The following is a 20,138-nucleotide window of genomic DNA, read 5'->3' on the forward strand; positions in this document are numbered from 1 at the left end:
TTGAAAAAATAAACAGAAAAATTAAACTAGGCATTTGGAAGTCTAAAAGTTATGTAATTGGAAATAAACCAAAATGTTATCTATGGTTTATTTCCATATCTTTCCATTTGTTATCATATCTAACAAAATGACTATCTTGTTAAACATTTTTACTTTTAACTCTAAGAGACAGGCTTACATTCACTAAAGCAATGGTCAGTCATACTAATCAGTGCACAGCTTATTTGTTTTGGTTATCGATGTTAACCTTTTGAGTAGTGTGAACGTTCATGTATGTCCTCACTCAAAGGATTTACAAAAAACTCATTACTCAAAGGGTTAATTGTAAAAGGAAAAAGTAAAATTCCAGGTTAATATAGCTCCAAAAATAGTGACAAGACTAAGCAAAATCCAATAATAACTATAATTAAAAGAATATATACCACCATTAGAAAATGTATCAATAAAGATTGTTTTCTGCATTCTCAGAAAACTGACAATGGTTTTACTCTAAAACTTGCAATTTTCTTTACCTAATCCTAAAATCTTCCCAAAGCTGTCTATTCATAAAAATTGCTTGGAGAACCACTACTCATCAATTAAAATGGCTAAAATTCAAAAACCTGTAAATACCAGTTCCTGATAACAATGTTGAGCAACAGGAACACTTACTTATTGCTGATGGGAATGCAAAATGGCAGAAATACTTTAAGAGATAGTTTGGCAGTTTCTTTTAAAGCTATACAGTGTCTTACCATGTGATCTAGCAACACGCTCCTATATATTTACCCAACTGTTTTGAAAATGAATGGCTACACAGAAGAATCTGCACGTGAGTGTTTATAGCTATTGCATAATCACCCCAAACTGGAAGCAACCACAATGTCCTTCAATAGATGAGTTAATAAAGTGTTCCAAACTCACATAAAACAGTATTATTGAGTACTAATAGTAAATAAGTTATCAAGCCACAAGAAGACATGAATAAATCTCATATACACATTGCTAAGTAAAGGATGCCAATCTGAAAAGGCCACATATGATTTAATTCCAGTTATAGAACAAACTACAGACACATTAAAAGACAAACTACAAACACACTAAAAAATATCAGTGTTTTCAGGAAAGGGTGCAGTTTGAATAAGTGATGTATAGGGGACTCTTTAGGGCAGTGAAATTATTCTCTATGACATTATAATTATGGAAACATAACACTATTTATTTTTCGAAGTCCATAAAACTTTTCAGCACAAAGAATCAACCTTAATGATATGTATTCATAAAAAATAATTTGGGTGCTCAGGAGAATACAAAGATTGATTGCAATATGTTTCTTAAAAAAACCTTAATTTATTTATAAATGTATGAAACAACATTAATAAAAGGGTTAAAGAACAACGTGCTAATCTAAAGTTTGTAAATGAGTGAAGTTGGTAAGACTAAAGGAAAAAGGAGCTATATATAAGCACTGAGTATATGGCAAGCCTTTGCACTAACTTCATTACTTTTCTGTAAATATAAAACTATTATCCTTTCACATAAAAAATAAAAAACATCTTACTTATGTAGATAACCATACAGTCGATAAAGGAAGTACTTATGTATTTGGGGATCATTGGATTTAGGAAATGCATTGTTGGATATAGAGGCTGAATTAACGTTCATATCCAAAGATCCAAAGCACCAAATAGCTTTGTCATTATTAAAGTGAAGGCTGATGATGGCCAGGTAATAAATGCAGTCTGGGCCTACATCCAGCTCATAGTGAAATTTCTGGGCTTGTGAGCCTACAGAGTACTCATTACCTCCATTTCCAAATGCATAATTGGATGGGCTAAACTTGATGGTTAGTAGAACACTCAGATTGTTTCTTATATCTGTGGGATTAGAGCCATCATAGTAGGAAAAGATAAATAAAATCCTCTGAAATTCTTCATTGTCAAGGTAATATATTAATAACAATATAATGAGACACAAATTCTGCTATGGTAGAGTTAATATTAATAGAAGAAAAATAACTACAGGATCATCTCAGTAGATTCTGATAAAGTATTTGAGAAATTCAACATTCATTACTGATTAAATGCTCAGCAAACTAGAAATAGAGGATAATCTCCTTAAACTAATATAGGACATCCTCAAAAAAACTTATACCTGAGGCCCTGGCTGGTTTGCCCAGTGGTAGAGCATCGGTCTGGTGTGCAGGAGTACCGGGTTCAATTCCCGGCCAGGGCACACAGGAGAAGCACCCATCTGCTTCTCCACCCCTCCTCCTCTCTGTCTCTCTCTTCCCCTCCTGCAGCCAAGGCTCCATTGGAGCAAAGTTGGCCCGGGCGCTAAGGATGGCTCTGTAGCCTCTGCCTCAGGCACTGGAATGGCTCTGGTTGCAGCAGAGCGATGCCCCGGATGGGCTGAGCATCACCCCCTGGTAGGCATGCCGGGTGGATCCCGGTAGGGCACATGTGGGGGCCTGTCTGACTGCTTCCCCATTTCCAACTTCAGAAAAATACAAAAACCAAAAACAAACAAACAAAAAAAACCTTATAGCTGATATACTTAATGGTGAAAAACTGAATGCTTTTTCCAAAGTTAGAAAAAGGACAGTTTGTTCACTCTTAGCAGATATCTATTCAACATTATGCTAGTTTCTAGCTGATAACATCAGGCAAGAAAAAAAATAAAAATTATTATTTATTTGAAAAAACAACTGATATTGCCTGTAGTCTGTCACATAAGACATAATCCTCACATGCACACATACACACAAACTTATTTCCATTCAATTCATAGAACTGATAAATACATTCAGAAAGGCAGATGATATATGCTCAATATAAAAAAATCTATGGTATTTCTATATACTCATAATATGCATTCTGAAAAATAATTTTAAAACATAATAGCAGCAACAAGAATAATAATTAGTAATAAATTTAAAGAAATGAAAAACATAATAAAAATTACAAAAGATTGCTGATAGAAATTTTAAAAGATCTAAATAAATTAATAAGAAGTTCATGTTCATGGATCAAAAGACTTAATATTTCTTATGGCAACTCTCTCCAAATTGATCTATAGAATATAATCAGCAAAATCTTCATCAACGTATCAGCAGGCATTATTGGTAGACATTAACAAGCTGATGACTAAAAATCATTTATAAATGTAATGGTTTTAACATATTTTATAAAAGAAGAACCAAGTTTAATGATATATACTGTGAATCTTATTTCTAAACTTACTCTCAAGCTGTAGTAATCAAAACAATGCTATAATGATGTAGAGTTCAGCATACAGACTAATGGATCAAAATCGAGATTTCAAAAATAAACTATTAAATTTGATTAATTATTTTTTGGCAAAGAAACATATAATTAATTGGAGAGAAAATAGTTTTTTCAAGAAAAAGTTAGGACAATTAATTATCTATATGCAAAATAAATTAACTGACAACCTCACCTCACATCACATATGTGTATTCCGAAATGTAAAACAATGTTACAAAACTTCTAGAATAAAATCTAGGAAGGACTCCTCACATCTTGGAGTAGGCAAAAATTACTTAGATATAACACCAATATGATTATGAAAGAAAGCATTGTTTAATTTAACTTCATCAACATTGAAAACTCCTGATCTTCAAAACACATCATTAATGAAACCGAAAAGACAAGCTGTATTTTACAATCATATGTTTAATGAGATTAGTATATAGAATATATAATTAACTCAACTTACTATTTAGAAGACAAAAATTCAAATTAAACAACAAACAATTTATTAATTATTATTTTTTTATTTTTTATTTATTCATTTTAGAAAGGAGAGAGAGAGGGAGGGAGGGAGAGAGAGAGAGAGAGAGAGAGAGAGAGAAGGGGAGAGGAGAGCAGGAAGCATCAACTCCCATATCTGCCTTGACCAGGCAAGCCCAGAGTTTCGAACCGGCGACCTCAGCATTTCCAGGTCAACACTTTAACCACTGCGCCACCACAGGTCAGGCCAACAAACAATTTAAATATGCATTTCATCAGCTAGTTTATGTGAATGCCTAATATGCACATGAAATGATGCTCAATATTCTTAGGGAAATGCAACTGAAAAACACACCGAGATACCACTACATACACACAATAATGGTTATTATCAATGGATATAAAACAACAAGGGTTGATAAGGATGTGAAATAAAACAGGTATCTTTATATTGCTGGTAAGAATAAAACTGGTTCAGCTATTTTAGTAAAGATTTGGAAGGCTTTCTTCTTAATTAATGGACATATATCATATGGGCCTACATTTGAATTCCTAGGTATTTATTCAAGAAATATAGAGCATATCTCCATGCAAAGATTTGTATGTGAATATTCACATAGCATTATTTATAACATCTCTACACTGGAAACCACTTAAATGTGTATCACCATGTATAAATGGATAAATACAATGTTTATATTTATAGATATTTGCCAGATACAAAAGACTATATATTATATGATTATATTTAAATAAAATTCCAGAAAAGTCAAAACTACAGATATCAAAAGCAGATAATTGATCATCTAGGGCTGACAAGAGTGGAGACTGACAGAAAATGGCAGGAGAAAACTTCTGGAGTAATGAGAAGGTTTTAGAATTAGATTGCAGTGATGTTTACATAGCTCACAAATTCACTAAAAATAACAATTGTAAACTTGTGTCTGAGTTTATGATATTTAAATGTTAACTCAGTTGAGCTATATAAAATACATATTACATTCTGGCAGAAAACAGAGAAAGATGATCTCATCTATAGCTCCATCTAATTCACCAAACTAATTACATACATGGTGTGCTCCACCCACATATCTTCTTTGGGCTCGATGACCTGTTAGGAAAAAATAATAATCCCTCACAGGTGTCTATGTCCTAGTTCCCAGAATCTGTGACATCTTAGGTCACATGACAATGGGAAAGTAAAGGTGCAAATAAAATTAAGATTGGTATTCAGCTAACCTTGAGATAGGAAGAGTATCCTAGATTATCCAGGTGGCCCCAAAGTAACCACAAGGTTCTTATAAAGTAAAGGAGGCATAAGTATCAGTGTTAATGTGTTGCAGCATGAGAAACACTCCATTGACTGTGAAGATAGAAGAAGGTTATAAGTCAGGGCATGAGGAAAGTCTTTAGAAGCTGGAGAAATTAGAAAGAAAATGATTCTTCCCTAGAGCCTTCAGAACAGAACACAATCCTGTTGACACCTTGATTTTAACCCTGTTGAGACCATTCTGGATGTCAATAGTATGAATGTGTGTTGCTTTAAGTCGCTAAGTAAGTGATAATTTTGTAACTCATCAATAGAAACCTAATAGAGCAACATTTCTCCAGCTGCTGGGAATACAGGCTACTGATAACTCAGATATAGCCCTTACTGGGAAATGTCCTCATTTGTAGAGCATAGTCTACTAGTCCATAGTTTTTCTTCCTCCCAGAGTATGTCAATGATTAACTGACGTGGGGTTACAAAGGCCTTAATTGAAGTAAATTGCAGGTCAGCCTGTCACTCTGCTCAGTCCTACTTTTAATTTCCTAAAGGTGTGTATTATGAGACCATTTCCCAATACATTTTCTGCATACAACTCCCCATCTTAAAGTTTGTTTCCTGTGTCACAGAACCATTAACACAGACTCAACATAGAGTCTCTGCCTCTTCACTGACAGCTACATAAAAATTCATGTCTCAAATTTCAGGACTTTTAGAAACTTTGAACTCATTAATTTTCCATTATATATTATTTTCAGTTTTTCCTTTATTGCACATTTGAACACCTACATTGCCAATGAGCACAAAGCTTTTAATGCATACTGATTGTGCTAAATAAGGCTTTTAAAAAAATATTTGACCATTTATCAAAACTGTGGTTTTGGTAGGTAAGGTTACAATTCAGCACATGTGTAGAAATAGAATTTATCACAAAGAAGACTATTGACTTATTGTCATGCTCCAACACATTGTAGGGAAAAAAAAAGCAGTTTTAGAAATTAACTTTATAGTTTCTTAAAATGTATAGAGTCATCCACAATGGAGGATAACTATATTTGTTCTTTGAAAATATTATTTTATATTGCTACTTCAATATTAAATCTATGTAGGAGACTTGCCTAATCATTGTTATGCATTAGGTCCTAGTTCTCTTTGAGTGGCATCATTCTAATTAATTTCTACTCATGACTCATAGCTATCAGATACTGGGCTTCACTTGAATCAACAGTTAATAAAATTTATAAATCTCTGCAGAGCAGTCTGGATTTTGAGAGGAACTATTATTCTTGCATAATTTCTTCCTTTTGTGAAATATGGATAACTTGAAAAGTGCTGCTCATATTACTATTTTTACAATTTTCTTCATTTAATGAACTTTTATTGAGCAGAATCAGGAAATCTTGCCATGTATTTGGCAAAAAGTGCATCTTTATTACTGAACTGCTTGTTCAAGTAACTCAAAATTAGAACTGAAAGGGACACCTGAGTAATTCCTATGTATCAGGAAATCTGTTGAGAGAAAAAGTGGACTTTTGTGTCCTCAATCCATGCCTAAGGAAATAAGCTTGAAAGTTTATGAGACTCCAAAGGTTATGCAGCTAGAGGTCGCAGAGGCAGAATGGGAGCCCATGTCTAATGCTCTTTCCACCAAAAAGAGCTCTTAAAAGCTAAAGAAGAAGAACAAGAATAAGAACAAGAAGTAGAAGGAAGGCAAATCAGATAGATTCAAAGTCTAAAAGACATGACCAACTGTTATTGGCTTGAAAATGGAGAGGTGAAAAGCATAAAGAGAAGCTGAATTCTGTTAACTAGTGATTTTGTGAAAAGTATAAAGAGAAGTTCAATTCTGTTAACTAGTGATTTTGCGGGAAGACACTAAGCCCCAGAAGAGAACTGCGACTTTGTCTGACATGTTGATTTTCCGCCTTAAGAGACCCCAAGTTATGAAACCAACCATGCCATTCTGAACTTCTGAGGTATGGAAACTTAGATCATAAATGGATGTTATTTAAACAGCAAAGTTTGTGGCAATTTGTTATGCAGCAATGGAAAACAGTTTATTTATTCTGTATTTCTACTCTCTGATGCACGAGTAAATATTTCCCTTCAGTGTTCCCTTGTTTCTAAACTCAAGGATTAGGCCATCTAGAAAGGTGGGAACCTGCTATTTATGGCATTCTGCCCGACAGGTGATCAAACGTAGAGCATAAAAGAATAGAGTTGGAGAAACTGCTTTTAATAACAGTTAGCCACTTATTGGTTGTGTATCTTTGTTCAAATCTCTTTCTTTCACATCTCATGGCTAATAAATGAGAAAATATCCACTCTGATTATCTTTTAGATTGTGAAGATAGGTATAGTTTGTAAAACTAGTACTGCTCTTCCAACTATTAGACTCTTTCATTCATATGATCAGCTGTATTACACCAAAAACTGGATAAGAAATTTAACTTCTCATGTCTATAAAATAGGTATAATAATAATGCTTGTATCAGTCAGGGATATATATAAAAAGATTTATTAAAATTAGCTTACGATTTTGCCGGTTTACAGGGTAGGCAAACTCTAAGACACTAGCTGTAGCTTCTGTCCACACATGGAATTTCTTTTTCATTAGGGTGGCTTTATCTTTCCTATTAATGCCTTTTACCTGATTGATTCAGGCCCACTCAGGTTATCTAGAATAATCTAACTTACAGACAATGATATCAAAACTATAAGACAGCTTCATGGCAATGCTTAGATACTATTTAACTAAATGACTGGTGACTGTAGTCTAGTCAAGTTAACACATCAAAAAACCATCACAGCAACTAAACCACAGACTTCTTTTAAACATCATAAGAGGGAATATGTGTTTGCATGTGTATATGTGCCTGTGTGTGATTTATGTCTGACACTTTTTTTGTGCTCAAAATGTCTAGCTATACGTTATCATTTTTGCTTGTAAACAACTGCAGTAGTAAAAATTGCTGAAAATACTGCCTCTCCCATGCCTCTCTAAACTGAGGTAATTTTCTGGAATTTTTAAATTTTTATCTTATGTGTTGGTTTTTTTTGCCTCAGATAATGTATTATCCAGTTTTATTTTCAGTGGAAGTAGCACTTATATACCACTTTAGATGGAAAGAATAATTAGAAAAATATTTCCTTTTTGTTTGTTTGTACCATGTTACTTCTATAGTAACATCAAATATTTGAGTCCTTGGCTAGGCTCTGCTTTAGAGAAAATACAAATCAAAATTTCCCCATAATTATATCCCTTCCCTTAGTTTTCACCACATGAGAAATGTTCTCTCTCTCACAAATGCTACATTACAAATACTACTCACAGACTGCCTGGACCATTCTCCTCAGGGCCTTATATTCTACCCATATCTTAATTTCACTCAGATTTTCTTGCTTTTCAAATTATATCTTAAGCACCAGCTCTTCCATGATGTTCTTCCAAATAAAGCAGGTGACCTCCAATGGGAGCTGCCATATATGAATCAATATATCATTGTACTGATAACCTTGAATAATAAGAAAAGATTTACATGCCTTACTCTTTTAGTTAATACAGCTTTTATACCTTGTATTGTTATATGTAACATATATGTAATAAAAAATAGAAAAATTTTCTTTCAAGTGCATCAAGAGGTAACAGAAATACCATGTGTGATTATTAGCTGTCCTTCTCTATTTAACAAACATTTCCAGATATTTACCAGCACTGCCCTCAAACCATCTTTGCTGACAACCTTTTCATCTTCATTCCTTATGAAGGTCTCTAAGTATTAAATTATGTTTTTGGATCAAATCTAGCAACATTGAAAAATTTATTATTTAATCCATCCATTCATTAGCGCATAAATAATTTTGTGTCCGGCACTATATTAGCATTGGGATACACAGTAAATAAGACATTATCCATACCTTTCAGAAAATATTATGAATATTCTAGTGATGAATTAAGCAGGATGTATCTGTATAAATGTTTTTTATAAGAGGAAGAAAGGTCTTTGGAGTCTAGACATAAGATAAAGCATAATAATGTAGGTTAACATATATGGGCAGCTTACTCCTTTCTAAGCCAAGTAGAATATCTTAAATGGTGTAGCCAGTAGTTACAGCCATCATAGCCATTCACATGCAGGTTCCCATTAGATTCAGACAGACGGTAAAGAAGCAGTAAAGCCAAAAAATCGTGGGCCATTACTTTTATTCAGGTCTTGCACTGGCCGGCTAGCAAACACTCAGGGAAAAAAAACCACTTCCTTTCACTCAGAGCTCCCAGAGCCACTGACACATTCTCCAGTTCCGCAACCAGGAGAATCTTCTCCAGTTTCTCCTAGAATCAAAGGCCCCACCAGTCTCAGTGGGGCTCGTAAAAGCCCCTTACCTCTGTTCCCCATCTCCTTCTTCCTCTGTTCTCTCACTCTGCAAAAATGGCTCCTCTCTCTTTCTCCTGCCATCATGGCTTCTCTCTCTTTTTACTCTCCTTCTTCCTTTTAAAACTTTTCTGGCATAAAAACCTCTCTTCCAGCAAATATTAGCAAGACAATGGCCCTTCCCACGCAGGAAAGTAGTTTGCAATTTCACAGATCACATAACTGGTGCTGCCCAGTGCCATTATTAACAATAAAATTGAACAAAACCAAAAAAAAAACCCCACAAATTTTACAAACAATGTTACAAACAATGTTTACAAATAATGTTACTCATTTGCCCAACAAATGGTAACAACCCTTTCCTCTAAATATACTTGTTATCCTCACTGCTACAAATAGAAATCTGTAAGAAAGACAAATTAAGCAATGTGCCAAAAGTAAAGCAAACAATAAGTTTAAATGAGAATTTTAACTCAGGTTATCTAGATCTGTAATTCATATGCTTGGATACCACATTTCAAATGTCTTAAAGCATATAAAAATTACTAAAGTGTTTATGTTGAACAAGTAAGGAGGGCAAAATTTAACTAGGAGAAAGTTTGCAGTTAAGGATTATTTGACAGCTGGTTATATTTTGCCCATAACCACAAAAGCTAAACTGGCATTTTTTGTTTGTTTGTTTGTTTTTATTTAAAGTAGAGTTTTTCAAAGTAGAAGTAACTAAACACACCAAAGTAACAATTAACATATGCACACTAAAATTTTAAAAAACAATGTGTTATCTCAGAAATAAATATTTTGAACTTAGAGATGGGATTGTATGACAAAAGAAGAATGCCATGCACTTTCAAAGGGAACTCACTGCTTTGGCGGAGGTCATTCATTTGCTATTTCTGATTTTCAACTACAGTGGAGGCTGAGGTCCACTGCCAGGTTTCCCGTTTTCCTTGCCTGCAGGCAGAGAGAGCCACCTGGCCCAAGATCGTGCTTCATTATTGGGAGCAACCCTCATGCAAAGACTGCTTGATATGGGACACAGAGGTCAGACTTTCTTGCCTCCATTTGGGGCAACTCTGCAACATTACCTCAGATCCCAACTTCTTTGTAGCACTGGTTGAGATCTTTGTGTGACTGTATCACAGATCAGGTTCTTCCGCTGCTAAATTTGCTTCTTTCCTGCCCCTGCTGGGAGTACTCCCCAATCAACCTTCTCTTATATAACCCTGTCTTACAATAGACTCTGAAATTTGTCTTCACTCCACCTACAAACTAAAAAGTAAGCCTGTTATCCCTTCATGGATGTTGACAGAGGAAACAGTACTCATGGTCAAGGGGTAAATGAAGCAGCATATGAATACAATTTGAATCAGTTGTCTCATGGTCCCCAAACCCAGCAGACAAAATGAAGGATGCTGATGGATGCTTACACATACACATAATGTTTTCTCTTACAGAAGAAAAGCACTTTATTTGGGGAATTTGGTATTTACAGTAAGCAACTGACAAGCCTGCTCTTTTTCATGAAGAGAGACAATGTGTCATGCCTCAAAATTTCTTTCTACATGCACTCAATCCTGAGGAATGCTTGAAGAGCAGGCAGGGCCTCAGATTCTAGGCACAGCCAGTAAAAATGAGCTGAATTGCTCAGGGCTACGGTTGATTTACTCTCCCGATATTCTGTGTCAGAATTTGCTTCCCAGGAACACCAATCTATGAAACCAACACTACCAGAAAAATGGAGGCCCCATGTAACTAGTTTTTCAGCCCACACTTTATTATTTATTTGCTACTTATCAACCTAATGGTTGGTAGCTTGTACGATATAAAGCTTATAATATGTAGCCCATATGAAATAAAAAGTCAGACACTGAGTGAAGAAGGCTGATAGAAAAAAAGAAACAAAATTTAAAAAACCCCAGTTTATTTGAAAGATGGTGTTGAAAGAAAGCTCCATGGATACCCTGCATTGCCAGAAAGAGGAACAATAGATTCCCAAAGCAAATTAAGCCCGAAATATCGCTGAAGGCAAAAATGACAAACTGAAACTGTCCTACTTCTGGCACATCATGAGAAGGCAGAGTTCTTTGAAAAAGACAATAATGCTGAGAAAAGTCTAAGGCAGCAGGAAAAGAGGAAGATCCAGTGTGAGCTGGATTGACTGCATGTAAGCAACCATAGACAGGAGCGCACAGGAGCTGAGCAGGGCTGCTGAGGACAGAAGGTTGTGGCCCTCCCTCACAGGGTCTCCAGAGTCAGAACCGACAACACGCATGTAACACAGATAAATCAGTTGTCTTAATATTTCTTTAAAACCTATACAGCTGTGCTATGGACCAGTTTGTGTTTGGCCTTGTGTCCCACAGTCTGACAAGGGCAAGGACACAGCAATCGGTTTCCCCATTCCTTTCTGAGATGCACATCCTCCAGGTTAGTTTATAAATATATAAAGTTGTTCAAGATTGCCTGGTGAGAATTCACCAATGCATTATACTTCCAAAGTGGCGAAAATCATTAGTAACATTGAGGTTCCTCTGCATCTTTTTAATTCTGAGGCAGAGGCAGATTTAATGTCGGGCTCACGGCGTGCAACCTGGGCCTAAACTTCTGAAGGGCCCCGCAAAAACCCAACTTGACACTTTTTTTCTAATGACACCAAGTTTGATTTCATATGTGCAATTTTAACATTAATAGTACATAAGATTTTTTATTTATTTAAAAATATGGTTAACATGTATTTTTATTTTCCCTGTCTCCTTTTTTTTTAAGGGGCTCAATATTTTCTTCTGCGCCCAGGGCCTCAGCAAACCTTAATCTGCCTCTATTCTGAGATATTTCATTACTTTATGGGAAGCATAAATTAATGAAAAGAAAACATTTTAAAGATTTTATTTATCGATTTTAGGGAGAGGTTAGAGAAAGGTGGGGGGGAGTGGGAAGAATCAACTCACAGTAGTTGCTTCTCCTATGTGCCTTGACCTGCACCCACTGGATTTGAACCCGCAACCTCAGCATTCAAGGTCAACGCTTTATCCGCTTTTATATCTTTATCCAATTTTATATTTTCAGCCTCACTGAAACATTTCCATTTATGACACATATTTTCTATGTAAAGAAGGGGAAGAAAAATGTGTGAGCAGTTCTTTTTTTATAATCTGCAAAAGTGAATTTCTATTTCTCAACCTAACAGCAAAAAAAAAAAAAAAAAAAAAAAAAAAAAAAGTTTGTCTTGGATGACGTTTAGATACTAACGTTTTAAACAATGTAAAATTTTCCTATCAAATTCCTTGGAAATATGTAGAACCTAAGTTCTTTTAAAATATTTTTTGGAAGGAAATTACTTTAAAATGTAAGACTGTGATTTCCAGAGTAAGGAAGAAACAGTGATATTATAAAGAAATATAAAATAACAGGAAATATGTAGCAGACTAACGGTTAGCATTTCTCAGTGGGAGGAAAAAGGTTCATGGAGAAAAAATACTTTGATTTGAACAAAGGTTAAAATAGAGGCAATGGCTAGACATATATAGAATACCACATAGCCTGTCCCTTGGCTGGGAGGTGAGGGGATTGGGGGCCCTGGTTTCATTTTTAGACTGTGTAAATTTAAGCTTCTATCATTACATAGTTTTTTTTAATTCACAACAAGCTTTACTGCTTTATTAGAGCTAATCGTGTATATCTAAGGTCAGGATATTGAAGTGAGGAAGAAGGGCCAGCTGCTAGACAGGAGATGAACCTTTAAAGGTTTTTGGTGACGAAGTTTGGGTTGGAAGGACCAGGCATAGTATGGGCTATGTGTACTGCCTAGGCAGGAGAGGAGGGACAAGAGAGCTCATCATAGCCAAGTGCTACAGGCTTACTGTTTTTAACAAGATACAGTAGGTTTTCTAAAATAAATATTTCTATGTGTTTTGTATGTCTTTAGGACAATTTTCAGACTTTATATTGTTATCTTTTTAACAATTTTTTCTGGTTATCACCAGGGTTTCCTTGGGTCTGGCTAGCTCTACAGGGCTCCTCAAGTTTCCATCCCAAATAGCTAAATTATAAATTCATTGAAGCAGATTACAAATTTTGAGGGATAATTGTGACATCTACTGTATTAACGAAAAAGAACTGAGCCAGTCAACTCAAAGCAAAAATTTTTATAGGGTTTCAAAAACTTCTAATATGATCCTCACTCAATCCAATAGACAAAAGTTTTGTAAGCAGATCTTAGATACTGCCAAATATGTATTTGGGCTAAAATTGTTGATATTAATTTTGTCCTGCCCCAAATACTAATTTACCTTAGTAAAATTCTATTCTATAATTTATTAATTTTAAAATAATAACCAATTTTATAATCAAATTGGTTATAATAAAATAACCAAATATATATGCAATATACAACCAAAAATATATACAATTTTTGTACATAACCATCTATGTGCAAGATAGCACAAGAGGTATTTGTGTTATACTGAAAATATTTGGAGAGTACAGAACTTCGTTGTCCTCCCACTTTGATCTGAATGACTTTCTATGATTATTCTTTCAAGTTATAACCTCATCTGGAACTTAGATTTGATTAGATGTTCTCTGGGTCAGTTGGAACTTGAACACCTTTCAATCCTATAAGATAATAGCCTGACATCCAAGTACAAATGTTGAGGAGAGAGTTGGAGATAACAGATTAGAAGCTGACAGAGTTCAGAAGTAGACATTTATAATAAAGATCGATTATTATTGATTTTTGTACTAAAAGAAAAAGAAACAAGAATAGGTTTGCCTCTTATATCAATAGAAGTACAAGTGAAAGAAGAAAATCCCCAGAAAGACAGACCTGAAACTAATATAATATTGTATGGCTACTGTGAAAAAAAAAAAACTATTTATTGAATAAAAATAAAAATAGATACAAAACAATGAACAAACAAACAAAAAAAAACAGAAACAGACACACATACAGAGAATAAACTGATGGTTGTTAAAGTGGAGGAGGTTAGAGGGTGGTCAAAAAAGGTAAAGGGGATTAAGAGGTATAGATTTATAGTTATAAAAGAAGTAAATCTTGGGGACGTAAGTACAGCATAGGGAATATAGTCAATAATATTATAAGGACTGTAAGGTATTTCTCCCTGCTGAGAGGAAGGAAGGGGCCAGAGACACGAAGTGTGGAATAATAAAAGGCTTTATTCAGTACAGAGTGCATCCTGCCCGATGAGGTCCTCTGGTCCTGGGGTACAGAGACCCGAGAAGTTGCAAGGAGTGACCCACGTTAGAGATATTTAAAGGGTCCCTAGAGTGGGTAAGCTAATATGACATGGTGAAATCTCACTGGCTGATGGAGGTGTTGCTCTTTTACAAAGGGTTCCTGGGAAGTTTCTTTTGGCGCGCTTGGTTATGGGAGGTCCTAGCCAAAGTTTCCGGGCCTGGGCCACCCAAGTGACCCTCCCTCATTATCCACCAATCTAACAAGGGCTTTTGTGTGGGGACAGATAGATTACTAGACCTACTGTGCCAGTCATGTTGTAAGGTATATATTGATAAATGTTGAATCAGCCTGACCAGGCAGTAGCTCAGTGGATAGAGCATCAGACTGGGATGTAGAAGACCCAGGTTCAAGACCCTAAGGTCGCCAGCTTGAGCATGGGCTCATTTGGTTTGAGCAAAGCTCCCCAGCTTGGACCCAAGGTCACTGGCTCGAGCAAGGGGTTACTCAGTCTGCTGAAGGCCCACGGTCAAGGCACATATGAGAAAGCAATCAATGAACAACTAAGGTGTCACAATGAAAAACTGATGATTGATGCTTCTCATCTCTCTCCGTTCCTGTCTGTCTGTCCCTAGCTATCCCTCTCTATGACTCTGTCTCTGTAAAAAAAAAAAAAGTTGAATCACTATGTTGTTATATACGTGAAACTAATATAATATTGTATGTCAACTGCAAATTAATTTAAAACATTTTAAATATTAAAAACCATTAAGTCGGCCCTGGCCAGTTGGCTCAGTGGTAGAGCGTCGGCCTGGCGTGCAGAAGTCCCGGGTTCGATTCCCGGCCAGGGCACACAGGAGAAGCACCCATCTGCTTCTCCACCCCTCCCCCTCTCCTTCCTCTCTGACTCTCTCTTCCCCTCCTGCAGTGAGGCTCCATTGGAGCAAAGATGGCCCTGGGCACTTGGCCTCTGCCCCAGGCGCTGAAGTGGCTCTGGTCACAGCAGAGCGATGCCCCAGAGGGGCAGAGCATCGCCCCCTGGTGGGGAGAGCGTCACCCCTGGTGGGCGTGCCGGGTGGATCCCGGTCGGGCGCATGTGGAAGTCTGTCTGACTGTCTCTCCCCATTTCCAGCTTCAGAAAAATACAAAAAAAAACCAAAACATTAAGTCTATGAATTGTTAAAAGAATGGTTGCCTTATGAGATAGTGAGATCTCCAACAATGGAGGTATTCAAACAGGGGCAGGATGACCATCAGTTAGAAAAAGAGTAACAGGAACTCCTCCAATAGGGGCAGGTAAGATGAAATTATGTCTGAGATCTATTCTAAAGATAATATTTTACACTTTAATTTTGTATTACATTTTTATTTTCTCCATGGATTTTAGCATTTCAATGGAACTATTCTGAAATTTTGACTAATTATATAATTTTTAAATGACCTGGTTTCTAATAAATCAGTCAACATTTTTAAAAGGAAAAAAACAAGGCTAGGTTTGCTTTTTGTAGGACAAATGAAAAAAGAAAATCCCCAGTATGACAGCAGTATAATGAAAATTAGGGTATTTTAAAGACTTTGATAAGATACAGAATTTGAAGAATGATACTAATTAATAATGCCAAGACAAAAATATTCATAATACATTTGGGAATAAAAAGGACTCTTGACCTAATAATTTTGGAAAATGTGTAACAATTTCAAAGATGAAAAAAATAATACTAAGTTTGCAGGTAATAGAGGAAAATTGAAAATAAAATTAAAAATTTTGAATATAAAATAAAGAATGGTTAGACTAAGTTTTAGAGTTTTGATTACAGACACATTTATAGGCAACAAGTAACTGCACCGCTTGAAATAAGTTTAACAATTCTTTTTCTGAATTATACATAGAATTTACTTGTATTTATACTGAATTAACCTCTTGTATATTAAAGGGAACCTACTTGTAATATTATTCTTGGATTTGATGTATAATTTATTTTTATTACGATTATATTTTCATAGATATATAAGACTAGAAAGCCCGGCGGTCATACAAAATGACCGCTGTTCTAGATATTATAAATTGTAATTAAAATGAGTTGTGCAAAGGTGTCTGCTAATTCAAACTGAATTACCCAGGGAAGGCGGCGAGGATGCCCCTTTGCTTACTGCCCCATAGGGTTTCCCCCTTCTACTTGCTTAATTGCTTAAAGTAGAGTGCAATGAAGGAAACCACTGGCGGTACATTTCTTAAGAGCCACTGCTAGCTCAATAAATAAAGGTGATTTAAATAATAAAATGTTAATTCACATGTCAAAGATCTCTTTGCACACAACATTTCTTGTGTAGATCTTTCCATCATTTTTAAGCTCGCCTTGCAGAGGACCATCAATTATTTTTAATTTTACGTCCGTTCTTTCATGAACTCTTGAACAGGCAACATAAAGTTGACCGTGTCCAAAGCAGGCTCAGGTAAGAAAATGCCAACACGCTTAAGTGTTTGGCTCTGAGACTTATTGATGGTCATAGCAAAGGCAAGTTTTACAGGAAATTGTCTATGTCTCAATTGAAATGGCAACCCTGTTTGAGATGGAGCCAAATCAATTCTTGGAATGACATGTATTTCACCTTTAGAGGAGCCAGTCAAAGACTTAGCTATTATGACATTATTTTTCAATTGGAGAAGCTCTAGTCTTGTACCATTGCAAAGACCCCCTCTGGTGTTAAGATTTCTTAACAGCATAATAATTGCTCCAATCTTTAACCTCAATTTGTGAGGTGGTATGCCAGAAGGCAGGACTATTTGAATGCCATGGCAACTTCATCCCATTAGCTAGTACAGTTACGCAAGCAGCCAATAAGCTATCGGCGACAAACAGACACTTAAGCCACATATAATATTCTGTCACACCTCCTTTAATCTCTGTTTCTTAGAATGTATTTTACTTTTCTTTATGTAATTAAATCACATATCATTATATATGCAGTTATATTTGAATGGCTTTATATAAAAATAACCAAGACATTGATGTTATTAATTTTTTCTGTATATAAACAGAATATCCAAAATACTATCATGATTTTAAAAGAATATGCTGCAGCATACATGCTTTTATTTTTAAAAAGTATTTAAATGTGTGTAACTTCTATTATTTTTTCCTCAATCGTCTATTCCCAACTTGATGATTTGCCACACCCCATCTGTTGTTAGGCTGTAACACTCCTACAGTTTTTCCTTGGCCTTCTCCTTGGCAAGATTTCTTCTATGTGCAAGTGTTGATACAAGTCTCCAAATTACTTCACTGAATTATTTTTAGTGAAACATTGATTCTAAGAACTTGTTCCCTTTTAAGTGGCTTATGGAGAAGAAAATTTATTCTTTTATAGCGATAATCTTTACATCTTTTTTTAACTTGGAGAAGATATTATGTAGGAAAGAGGCAAGATTAGTCTTGAAGCATTTGAAGTACTATCAATGGACAGGGGGATATATTTTTCAAAGGGTAGAACTTGGACAAATCAGTGTAAGCTGAAATATTTTGGCTAAGCTTAAGGAGCTTTATAATGATGGAACAACTATCTTCTGAGAGATAAAGCTCTCTTTGAGTGATGCTGATGGATCATCTGTCAAGCATTCTCTGGAAGAAACTTCTGCACTAAGCAAGAGGCTATATCAGATCTTGGTTATCAAAATTCTCATATAGCTTTGGGACTTTGCAATGTAAATATTCATGATGTGTGAAAAACCATGATATAAAAATTGCTTGATCTTAATTACATAAAAACATAAGCTCAGTTGTATAGATACAAGGGACTTAGAAGGACATGTCACACTGTAAACTGCTTGTGATTAAGGATGACTTTGTTCTATTCTTGTGCTTTGTAGTTTCCTATTATTTATATGCATGTTAACTTTTAAAATATAAATGTTGTTTTTAAAACCTAAAAATATAAATAAATGAGTTACTTACAAACACAAATGTTTGCATAAGTATAATTTTCTATTTTTTAAAAATTAAAAGAAAAAAAATAAATAAAAATTATACACACACACACACACACACACACACACATTGAGAGCAGGGGAGGCAGAAAGATTGAGTCCTGCATGAACCCTGACCATGATATACCTGGCAAGCCTCCTACAGGGAGAATCTCTGCCCATCTGGGGCATTGCTATATTGCTCAGCAACTAAGCTCTTTTTAGTGCTTGGGGCACAAGTCATGAAGCCAGGAGCTATCTTGCTCGAAACAATCAAACCATGGCTGCAGAAGTGGGAGAGAGAGGGAGAGAGAGGGAAGAGGGATGGAGAAGCATTTGGTTGCTTCTTCTGTATGCCCTGACTTGGAATTGAACTTGGATCTTCACATATCGGGCCGATGCTCTACCACTGAGTCAGCCAGCCAAGGCTATAATTTTCAATCAACAGTCCATTTAGGAATTATCTCATCTAAACCTCTCACATTTTACTCTCACATGAGTTATAATGAGGATAAGAGAAGTGTCCAGAATCATTTAACTTAATTAGCCCCCAATTTAGCTGATTATTAGAATAACCTTCACCAGTGAGTAAGCCTGTATGCACATTGGGAGGTGGATGGTTAACAACAATTTACTGACTTACCCCAAGACTACTCACTTGGAATTTTCTCATGAAACATGGAAATGTGATTCTGATGATCTGCTATATTTGGGAACAGTTAATATTGTCAGAGAAACTAGCTTCCTAGCCGTGTGGTCTTTTTACCATATGGCATTGCTTAAATCCATTCTCCATAAAATCTAAGACATTTTTCTTTAAAACAGTGTTTCTCTAGTCAGTGAAATGTGTGATCTATTTGATCTTAGTTAAATTGGACCAACTGAGGTTGTCCAGTTAGTTTTCATTGAATTTTAATTAGAGACTTCTCTGTGAAATATGGAAAGTAACAAGAGAGCATCCTAATGTGGAACTAAAGAGTGAGGCCAACAAACCACACATTGTAGAATCTACAAACAGATTTTAATCTAAGAGCTGCTAACAGACACAAGAAAGTAGATGACTGATTTTTGTATATATATATTTTTGACCAATACCTGCAATTTTACTTAATTTTCTCTCCCTTTTTTTTTTTTGCATTTTTCTGAAGCTGGGAACAGGGAGAGACAGTCAGACAGATTCCCACATGCGCCCGACCGGGATCCACCCGGCACACCCACCAGGGGGCGATGCTCTGCCCATCCTGGGCGTCGCCATGTTGCGACCAGAGCCACTCTAGCGCTTGAGGCAGAGGCCACAGAGCCATCCCCAGCGCCCGGGCCATCTTTGCTCCAATGGAGCCTTGGCTGCAGGAGGGGAAGAGAGAGACAGAGAGGAAGGTGCGGCGGAGGGGTGGAGAAGCAAATGGGTGCTTCTCCTGTGTGCCCTGGCCGGAATCGAACCCGGGTCCTCCGCATGCTAGGCCGACGCTCTACCGCTGAGCCAACCGGCCGGGGCTTACTTAATTTTCTCTTTAATTTTAATAAATAGCTGTTGGTTTCTGCTGGTTTCTAAGGCTTAGTTTATTATTATTATTATTATTATTATTATTATTGACTTTTGAGTATCCTT

The sequence above is a fragment of the Saccopteryx bilineata genome, chromosome 3 (assembly GCF_036850765.1).
Source record: "Saccopteryx bilineata isolate mSacBil1 chromosome 3, mSacBil1_pri_phased_curated, whole genome shotgun sequence".
NCBI lineage: Eukaryota > Metazoa > Chordata > Mammalia > Chiroptera > Emballonuridae > Saccopteryx > Saccopteryx bilineata.